The 9,917-nt window shown below is 42.6% G+C and overlaps 1 pseudogene; it reads left to right on the top strand.

The window, feature by feature from the left end:
- Positions 1-6,099: 6,099 nt before the first annotated feature.
- Positions 6,100-7,052, top strand: LOC126071124 (olfactory receptor 7D4-like; annotated as a pseudogene).
- The last annotated feature ends 2,865 nt before the right edge of the window (positions 7,053-9,917 follow it).

Below are 9,917 nucleotides of genomic sequence, written 5' to 3'. Positions count from 1 at the left end.
CAAACTCACCCAGAGGTACCTTGGAAGAGAAGCCTGGCCATCTGCTTCTGAAAAGTCACAGCCTTGAAAACCCTGTGGAGCAGTTCTACTCTGGAGTCCATGAGGTCCCCATGAGTTGGAATCAACTCGATGGCAACTAATAACAACAGTACTTATCTCCATGATTAATGACTTGGAGATGACACACATCCTGTGCATCAGAGAAAGAAACTTTGGTGCTGTTGAGATAGGGAAGGAATAGGGACTGAGCTCCTAGGCAAGGAGCCCTGCAACACCTGCAACTTTAAACTTACTTATAATACTATGTGCTTGGCTAGTGCAAAACCCCCATCCTTGAATGTGCGATAAGGAAAGAACAAACAATGCACTCCCTTGTAAGATGTTTTTCAGAAGGACAGACCCGATCTAGACCCTGGGGCATGTGCAGACATCCACAAGGTGACCGACAGATGACTTCTGCCTGATGCAAGTACCCAAGGCAGGAATCGAACCAGCACCACAGGAGAGACTGTGTAGGCATGACACCCCATAATAAGTCCTGCAATGAATCCCAGAAGCCTCTGGGACAGGAGCTGTCTTAAAGTCATCTTAGACGGATGCTGCATGTGCATGGTAGTTAACAAATCCACTCCCATATGGGGAAAACGCTACCTATAAAACCCACTGCCATTGAGTCAATTCTGACTCATAGCGACCTTACAGGACAGAATAGAACTGCCCCACAGGGTTTCCAAGGACAGCCTGGCAGATTCAAACTGCTGACCTTTTGGTTAGCAGCTGTAGTACTTAACCACTACGCTACCAGGGTTTCCAAAAATAAACATAAATCTTTTCCTTCTCAAAAATCTTTAAAAATCCACGCAAATCCTTTGTTCTAGGACATGGGGGTAAGCTTTGCCTGGGCCCTCCTCATCTCCACTTGCAAGCCTCTTTAGTAAAGCTTTGCTCATGTGGGAAAATTCTCCATGCCTTACCTGTTCATTTCTGACCAGTGAGAGGCAATGACCTTCTTCATTTAAAGCCAGAGGCACCGGCAACACTGTGTCTGGAAGTCTGAGACTCTACTGATGTGCCTGTGCTTTCTTTTTTCTCATGTTTATAATATTAAAAACTGTAACTTAATTAAAGAAAAAAGAAAGAAATCCTACCTGACAGCTACTAGGACAGTTGTTAATTTGTAATTTAGAAAACATATCTCCCCCCTCTCTCAAGGTATTAGCCTTTTTCACTTTACTGTGAATAGTGCCCTGTATCTTGTTTACTTGTGATCCCTATGATCCATAGGGTTTTCACTGGCTGTTTTTTGGAAGTAGTTCATTAGCTCTTTCTTACTAGTCCATCTTAGTTTGGAAGCTAAGTCTCACAGTATCAGGCCTAACACATTCAGTAAGGATTTGATGAATCAATTCATTAATGGCATTCCTGAGTGCAATGCCCCTATCAGAACCTCCCAGAACCACTCATGCAGCATCGTAATTCTTTAGTTCTTCAGTTTCCTTCTAAGGACTACCAAAAGGTAGCAGAGGGATCATTGAAACTTTCTGGAATTTGCCATTTTAATGGCCCAAGGCAGTATTCCCATAAATGTTTGATCATTTGGCATGTTTTTAAAAGTAGATTCTCAGGCTCTTCTTCTGGAGATGTTGTTTAGGTAACGGGTAGGGTGGAATAGGATGGGAAGCTATATGTTAACAGGAACCCCAGTTGATTCTTTTGATAAAGGTAAATTTAGGAAACACTTCCCTAGGGCAGTGACTCTCAAAAGATTGTCCCGGAAACCAGCAACATCAACATCCCCTGAGAACTTATCAAAAATACAAGTTATCAGGCTCAAACTCAGAACTACTGAGAAAGAAACTTGGAAGTGGAGCCCAGCAATCTGAATTGTAACAACTCCTCCAGGTGGTCCTGGTGCAGGCTAAAAGTTTGGAACCATTGCTCTAGTGAACCCTCAGATGACTCCTTCTCACTCAGCTACCTACCTGATGAGAAAATGACAACTCAGAAAATGCTGAGACTTGTCCCCAGGAGGACATACAAGCAAAACTGGAGTGATTCTTCCCAGAGGAAAGGAACCCAGGAGTGGGGGACCCAGCTGGCCCCACAGTTGACCCCTGGGATAAGAAATTGGCAGGTCAGAGACCCCTCTTTGTGTGCCCCCTGCCCTTGAGAAGCCATACTGATCAGGGAATGGAAGAGCCATTGACCAATTTAGCAGGTTTCAGAAGGGATTCAGCCCCTAGGGCCACAAAACCTGTAATACATTAACTTGTAGTCACCAAGGTCCCAATGTACCAGACCCAAGACCCTCATGCTTTCTCCAGGAGAAGCCAGCCAAGCCTTTTACCACATGCCTGGCTCTGTCTCCTTGCTCTTCTGGGAGGCAGACCAGTGGTCTTCACCAACCACTCTCCCTGAGACAACAAGATTCAGGAGAGTTGGACCCTGTGGTGGGTCTATGTTGTCAAGCTTGCATAGTTCAGTAAGTGTTGTGGGAAATACAGGAAAGAGGTGGTTGAGTGGAAAGGGCATTGATTATTGTTAAGCATAGGGAACAGAAAACCCTACGACATCTATGAAGAAGAGGCTTTAGAGGCTAATTGCTTGGAAGAGAGAATGACTAGACTATTTGCTTGAAGTTATTACATAGTGAGATCTCACTTCATTTGATATTATTGGATGGTTGATGGAGATTTGAGGGGGCGGGCATCAACTTCCAAGCCAGTCTTTGATACCAAAGCACTGCCATGGGCCTCCCTGTTCAGTGATATAGTTACTATTCTGAGTTGCCCCCAGGTTCTGATGGAGAAATCTTGACCTCTTCTAGTTCTTTTCTCCTGTTGCCAGGCACAAGGACTCCAGAGTCTGGATCAATCCTTTCTGATGTCTTCTTTTTCACCCTCATTTGCTTGGGAGTTTATCTTTGTTTCTCTAAAAGATGTTTCCCTCCCCTCTCCTTCCTCATCTCTGTCCATGGTTCCCATTAGAGACCCATAAGGGAGAAGTTTGTGCTCATTGGTATCTCAGGCTGTGGTGTGTAAAGACTGGGGTGAGGTGGGTGAAAGGGAAAGGCAAAGGACACAGGCAAGCCCTACATGTATCCCCTCTTGGCATCCTCTCCTTTTGCTCTGAGAACATTCCAAGTGGTATTGAAACTTCCATATCCCTTTCCTGTTGTTGTTGTTGTTAGGTGCTGTTGAGTTGATTCTGACTCATAGTGACCCCATGTGTGCAAAATAGAACTGCTCCACAGGATTTTCAAGACTGTGACCTTTCAGAAGCAGATCACCAGGCCTGTCTTCTGAAGTGCCTCTGGGTGGGTTTGAAACACCAACCTTTTGGCTAGTAGTCAGATGCTTAACTGTTTGCACCACTCAGAGACTCCTCCCTTTCCCATAGTCGGCCTTGATTTTGCTTGGGTGCCAGGTCTCATCCTTAAACAGGGACTATTAGCAAAAACTGGCATCATTTCTTCACTTCTCCTGGCCTCTGTTTCTCTTCTGTAAAATAAGTGACTTGGTCCCTTCAATTATCTGAGAATTTTCCATCCCTGTTTTCCTTGAGTTTTCCCTGCGTTAAACCCACCTTTCACTCTAGGCACAAGGGAACACTGTGAGTTGGATGATGTTACTCCTTTGTTTGCAGCCCCTCCACAGCTCCCATCCTATATCCATTATCCTCTTCAAGGCCCCCCCTCCCCAGAGTTGTGGTCCCAGCCCACTTCTCCGATTCTTTACCATTTCCATCTCCTACTTTGTGCTTTAGCAACAGCAACCAGCTAAGAGTATTCCGTGCCATACTGCTTCTTGCTTCTCAGCCTTTTCCCTTGCTCTCCTCTCTGCCAGAAAAGCCCCTATTCAACCCTCTACAGGATAACTTCACCAGGCGTTTCCTCCTCCAGGAATCTTTCCCTCGATTTGGAGCATCTCCTCTATACTCCACTCTTTAGACCACCTTTATCTTTGCATTTAACTCATTCTACTACACTGGCCTATTTCTGCATTTGTCCCTAACTCTTGAAGGGAGGTTTCCTGGGGACAAACACCACAACGTTAATTTTCCTATCCCCTTCAGCTAACATTTGTTGTATTTATTAGTTGATGTGGAATTGAGTCTGACTCATGGCAACCTTATGTATAACAGAATGAAACATCGCATGGTCCTGCACGATCCTCGTGATTGTTGGCATGTTTGAATCCATTGTTGTGGTCAACTCATCTCATTGAAGGTCTCCCTCATTTTTGTTGGCCCTCTACTTTGCCAACCATGATGTTCTTTTCTAACAGTTGGTTTTTCCTGATGATGTGTCCAAAGTAAGCGAGTCAAAGTAGGCTCTTTGTCAATTACTCAAAAATCCTAGAGCCATTTCCCAAGAAGGATTTCTTAGGTCTGGATAATTTTTGAACTATATGAATGAACTACATAAATGAAAAGTGACCTTCCCAACCTCATTCCAAGGTAGATGGTTTTGAATGTGTAGGAAATTTTGTCTGTCTCTCTTTTTTTTTTTTTTTTTACTTTTTTAATTTATTGAGGTAAAATTCACTTAACTCAAATTAAACACTTTAAAATGAACAATTCAGTGACATTTATTACATTCACAGTGTTGTGCAACCACCATCTCTATCTAGTTCTAAAACATTTTCATCTCCATAAAATAAAACTTCATGTTCTTTGAACAATCATACCCCATCTCCCTCTCCTTTCAGCCCCTAGAAACTATCAGTCTGCTTTCTGCTCTGGTTTTACCTCTTCTGGACATTTCATATAAATGGTACAATATGATAAATAATTTCTTCTTATGGTGATTGTTATTATTAAAATATTGTGACCCATTCGAATAATAGGTGGACTGTTGCTGCTGCAACACAAGATGGCAATTTATGAAAGAAGTAATTGTTGCAGTGAATTTGAATCCCAAGGAACTTTGAACAAACCCTGCATCAGCCAGACCATTTGTTTTGTCCATCAAAGCAAGTTTGATTCTCCATAAATATTATAGTCAAGAAAGCTTTACAGAGCAGTTCTACTACAACACATGGGTGAGTTCGAGTCAACTCTATAGCAACAGGCTTGGATTTTGATTTGGTCTCCTATCTTACTCAATAAAATAAATTGGAATACAAGTGAGCAAGCCACATTCATCAAAACCTAAGGGAATCTTTTACAAATTATCATACTTTAAAGATGAGCTGTGCCCATTTGCTCAGAACATCTCTTCACTGATCAGAAGCCTCCAGAGATAGTTGCAAATTGCTGGTTCCCAAATGAGTCAGAGTGAAGATATTCATCCATAGTTAAATATGGTCATGATTTTTTTTTTTTCACTCTAGAGACATGATTTGCTTTGTTCTTTTATACCTAAAAAGACTGACAGTGATGATAGCCAATGGTGTCCATTTTCCTTTGTCATTTGGGGTATTGAAGAATAACAAGTGTGCAAAAACACTTATAACAATGTAAAACACAGCAGCAAAAGTCATTATTTGGTGAAGCTTGGCAATCTGCTTCTGAAAGATCTTCCTTCTTTCCTTGCTTCCTTCTTCCCTCCTCCCCTTCTCCATCCCTTTGTATTTTTCTATCTTTCCCTCTCTTTCTTCCTCCCTCCTCCCTCCCCTTCACTCTCTGGGAAGCAAACCTAAACCCTACTCATCCTTCAATACTTTATCCAGATATTATCCCCTCTTCTCAGATTTCTTCATGACTCAGGCATGGTTATTTGACCCTCTTCGAAGTCCCGGTAATACCCCCAAGAAAGGCAGATGACCTGGATAAGGTTATAAAGGTTCACTAGGCCTTGTATTTCTTATGTATGTTAGAGTGTACGTGGACCATTTTATCTCCAAGATTCAAAATTGTAGCTATTGTGATTCTAAACCAGAGATAAAGGGGATGTGTGAGTGTCCCAGAGGCCAAGGAACATTATGAAATGTTGCATGTAACTAATGACAGAAAGTAGGGTTCCTAAATCTCATAATATTAAGGCTTTTATATCTAATTCTTGACTTAAAGAAATAAAATGGAGAGAATCTAGAGTCTATCCTGTGTCTATTTCATGTTCTTTCCCCTCCTCAGTTTACTAGGTGAACTATTGGCAACATGGAACCAGGAAATCAAACAAGCACTTCAGAATTTTTTCTCCTGGGATTTTCCCAGGACCCAGAGCATCAACCGATACTATTTTGAATGTTCCTGTCCATGTTTGTGGTCACTGTGCTTGGAAACCTGCTCTTCATTCTGACCATCATCTCTGACTCCTACCTCCACACCCCCATGTACTTCTTCCTAACCAACCTGTCCTTGGCTGACATCTGTTTCATCTCCACCACCATCCCAAAGATGCTAGTGAACATCCAGACCCAGAACAAATCCATTACCTACGCAGGCTGCATCACCCAGATGTATTTTTTCACGGTTTTTGGAGGCATGGACACATTTCTTCTGCCTTTGATGGCCTATGACTGGTTTGTAGCCATGTGTCACCCCTTGTACTACCTGGTCGTCATGAACCTCTGCCTCCCTGGTCTGCTGGTTCTTGCGTCCTGGTTCATCAGTATGAAGTACTCCCTAATGCAGAGTTTGTTGATGCTGCAGCTGTCCTTCTGCACCAATTGGATAATTCAACACTTTTACTGTGAACTTGCTCAGGCCTCACAATTGCCTGCTCTGACACACTCGTCAATCATATCCTGCTATATATTATGGTGACTGCCCTTCTCGGAATTGTTCCCTTCACAGGGATCCTTTTCTCCTACACTCAAATTGTCTCCTCCATCTTGAAAATCCCATCAGCCGATGGGAAATATAAAGCATTTTCTACCTGAGGGTCTCACCTGTCTGTGGTTTCTTTATTCTATGGGACAGGCCTTGGTGTGTATCTCAGTTCTGGAGCATCACCCTCTTCCGGGAAGGCCATGGTTGCCTCAGTGCTGTACACTGTTGTCACGCCCATGCTGAACCCCTTCATCTGCAGCCTGAGGAACAGGGACATCAACAGGGCTTTACAAAGACTTCTCAGGAGAATACTCTATGTTCAGCGATGGGAACAGTAGTCTTGGATTTTTTGAGCTGGTATTGGAGTAAAGAAATTGTGCTTCTTAAACACATAGACAGAGTCCCTGAGTAATACAAATAAGTTTGCGGAAGGGTTGGTGGTTCAAACTTACCCAGAGAAGCCTTAGGAGACAGGCCTGGCAATCTATTTCTAAAAGATCACAGCCTTGAAAACTCTATGGAGTGCAGTTCTACTCTGCATACGGTGGGTTCACTATGAGTCAGAATCAACTCAACAGCAGTTAATAGCAATAACAGTCACATCGAATTTTGCTCCTTACCAGCCCTCCATAAGCTTCTTTGGTCAGAGTTGCCTTATGTCTGCTTCTTCTGGACCTCTTATGCTGACTCCTCTGTTCTCCTCAGCTGTATTTCCCTCATCTGCTCCTCTGACATTTTATATTAGTGAGCCTTAGCCTGGCATTTGCCGTCCTGAATGTCAGTACCAGCCACTTCAAGCACTGACTGGAACTGTCAAATAATACTTCATTTTAATGGTAATGTTGCTATCATTTACCAAATCTATTCATTAAACAACATTTATTAAGCACCTATTTTAGTATGCCAACATGTTCTAGGTTCCTGGGATACAGCAATGAAAAAAAAAAAAATCATGTCCTCAGAGAGGTTTATCAGATCAATTCTATGTCCAAACATAAAATAGTCTGATGGATAAATTATTTAATTGGTCACTATAGGTTAAAACTTTCTTCATATATTTACTTGGTTTCCAAAACAAGCTATCCAAATGTATTGCTAGAGATGGAAAAATCATGGTACCCATAATATTAGATCTGATCAGGCCTAATAAGTCATTTGATATACTTGCCCCATTTTACAGGTGAATTCACAGAGTACAGCCTGTGACAAAGCCTGGCTTAACGGGGACACAATTTCAAACATGATGCCAGGACAGAGCACTAGCTTAAAGTTCAGGAGGGCAACAAAAGAATCACAGAATTGCCAGACCCACTCGTTCCGTAGTGTTTTGTTTTGTTGTGCATAGGGTCGCTACAAGTCGGAAAAGACTCGTGGACACCTGACAATAACAACAACAACAGGTATGTGGCAGATTCCTAGGTAGTGCAAACAGTTTGCACTCAACTATTAACCTCAAGTTGGTGGTTCAAAGCCACCTAGCATGACCATGGAAGAAAGATAACAGTCATGAAAACCCTATGGAACAGTTTTATTCTGTAACACATGGGGTCACCATATGTCAGAATCAACTTGAAGGCAACAGCATTTAGATATGTGACGGTAAGCAGCTTCTGGTGATAGAGAATATGTTAGGATGGAGTAGAATGTCCCATAGGGCTTCCAAGGCTCTAAATCTTTGTTTTTTTATTGCACTTTAGATGAAGGTTTACAGAACAAACTAGTTTCTCATCGAACAGTTGGTACACACATTGTTGTGTGACATTGTTTAACAACCTCACGACATGTCAACACTCCCTTTTCAACCCTGGGTTCCCTATTACCAGCTTTCCTGTTCCCTCCTGTCTTCCAGCCCCTCCCCCAGGGCTGGTGCACCCCTTTAGTCTTGTTTTGTTCCATGGGCCTGTTCAGCCTTTGGCGGAAGGGTGAACCTCAAAAGTGACCTCATCACTGAGCTGAAAGGGTGTCCGGTGGCCATACTCTTAGGGCTTCTCCAGTCTCTGTCAAGGCCAGCAAGTCTAGTCATTCTTTTTGAGTTAGAATTTTGTTCTACATTTTTCTCCAGCTCTGCCTGGGACCCTCTATTGGGATCCCTGTCAGAGCAGTCAGTGGTGGTAGCTGGGCACCATCTAGTTTTACTTGACTCAGTCTGGTGGAGGCCATGGTAGATGTGGTCCATTAGTCCTTTGGACTAATCTTTCCCTTGTAACTTTAGTTTGCTTCATTCTTCCTTGCTCCCAACGGGGTGAGATCGGTGGAGTATCTTAGATGGCCTCTCACAGGCTTTTAAGATCCCAGACTGCACTCGCCAAAGCAGAATGTAGAACATATTTTTTATAAACTATGTTATGCCAATTGAGCTAGATGTTTCCTGGGACCATGGTCCTCACAGCCCTCAGCCCTGCAATTCAGTCCCTCAGAGAGTTTGGATATATCTATTGAGCTACCATGACCTTAACTTGTACAGGTTGTGCTGGCTTCCCCAGTATTCTGTACTGTCTTACCCTTTTACCAATGTTTCCACTTATCTATTTGTCTATTAAGTGTTTTTCTATCCCCACTCCTCCCGTCCCTTGTAACCATCAAAGATTGTTTCTTTTTGTATGTAAACCTTTTCATGAGCTTTTACAGTAGTGGTCTTATACAATATTTGTCCTTTTTTGATTGACTTATTTCTCTCAGCATAATGCCTCCCAGATTCATCCATGTTACGAGATGCTTCACAGATTCATTGTTGTTCTTTATTGTTGCATAATTCTCCATTGTGTGTATGTACCACAGTTTATCCATTCATCTGTTGATGGGGATCTAGGTTGTTTCCATCTTTTTGCTATTGTGAACAATGCTGCAATGGACATGAGTGTGGATATGTCTATGTGTGGGACACCTCCTATTTTTCTAGGATATATTCCTAGGAGTGGGATTGCTGGATCATATGGTATTTCTATTTCTAGCTTTCTAAGGAAGCACCATATTATTTTCCAAAATGGTTGTACCATTTTGCATTCCCACCAGCAGTGCATAAGAGTTCTGATCTCCCTGCAGCCTCTCCAACATTTCTTATTTCCTGTTTTATTGATTCGTGCCAGCAATGCTGGGATGAGCTGGTTTCTCATTGCAGTTTTGACTTTCATTTCTCTAATGGCTAGAGATCGTGAGCATTTCCTCATGTGTCTGTTGGCCACTTGAATGTCTTCTTTGGTGAA

Source organism: Elephas maximus, chromosome 3 (genome assembly GCF_024166365.1).
Source record: "Elephas maximus indicus isolate mEleMax1 chromosome 3, mEleMax1 primary haplotype, whole genome shotgun sequence".
NCBI classification, from domain to species: Eukaryota; Metazoa; Chordata; class Mammalia; order Proboscidea; family Elephantidae; genus Elephas; species Elephas maximus.
This window is presented reverse-complemented; position numbering and strand designations above follow the sequence as displayed.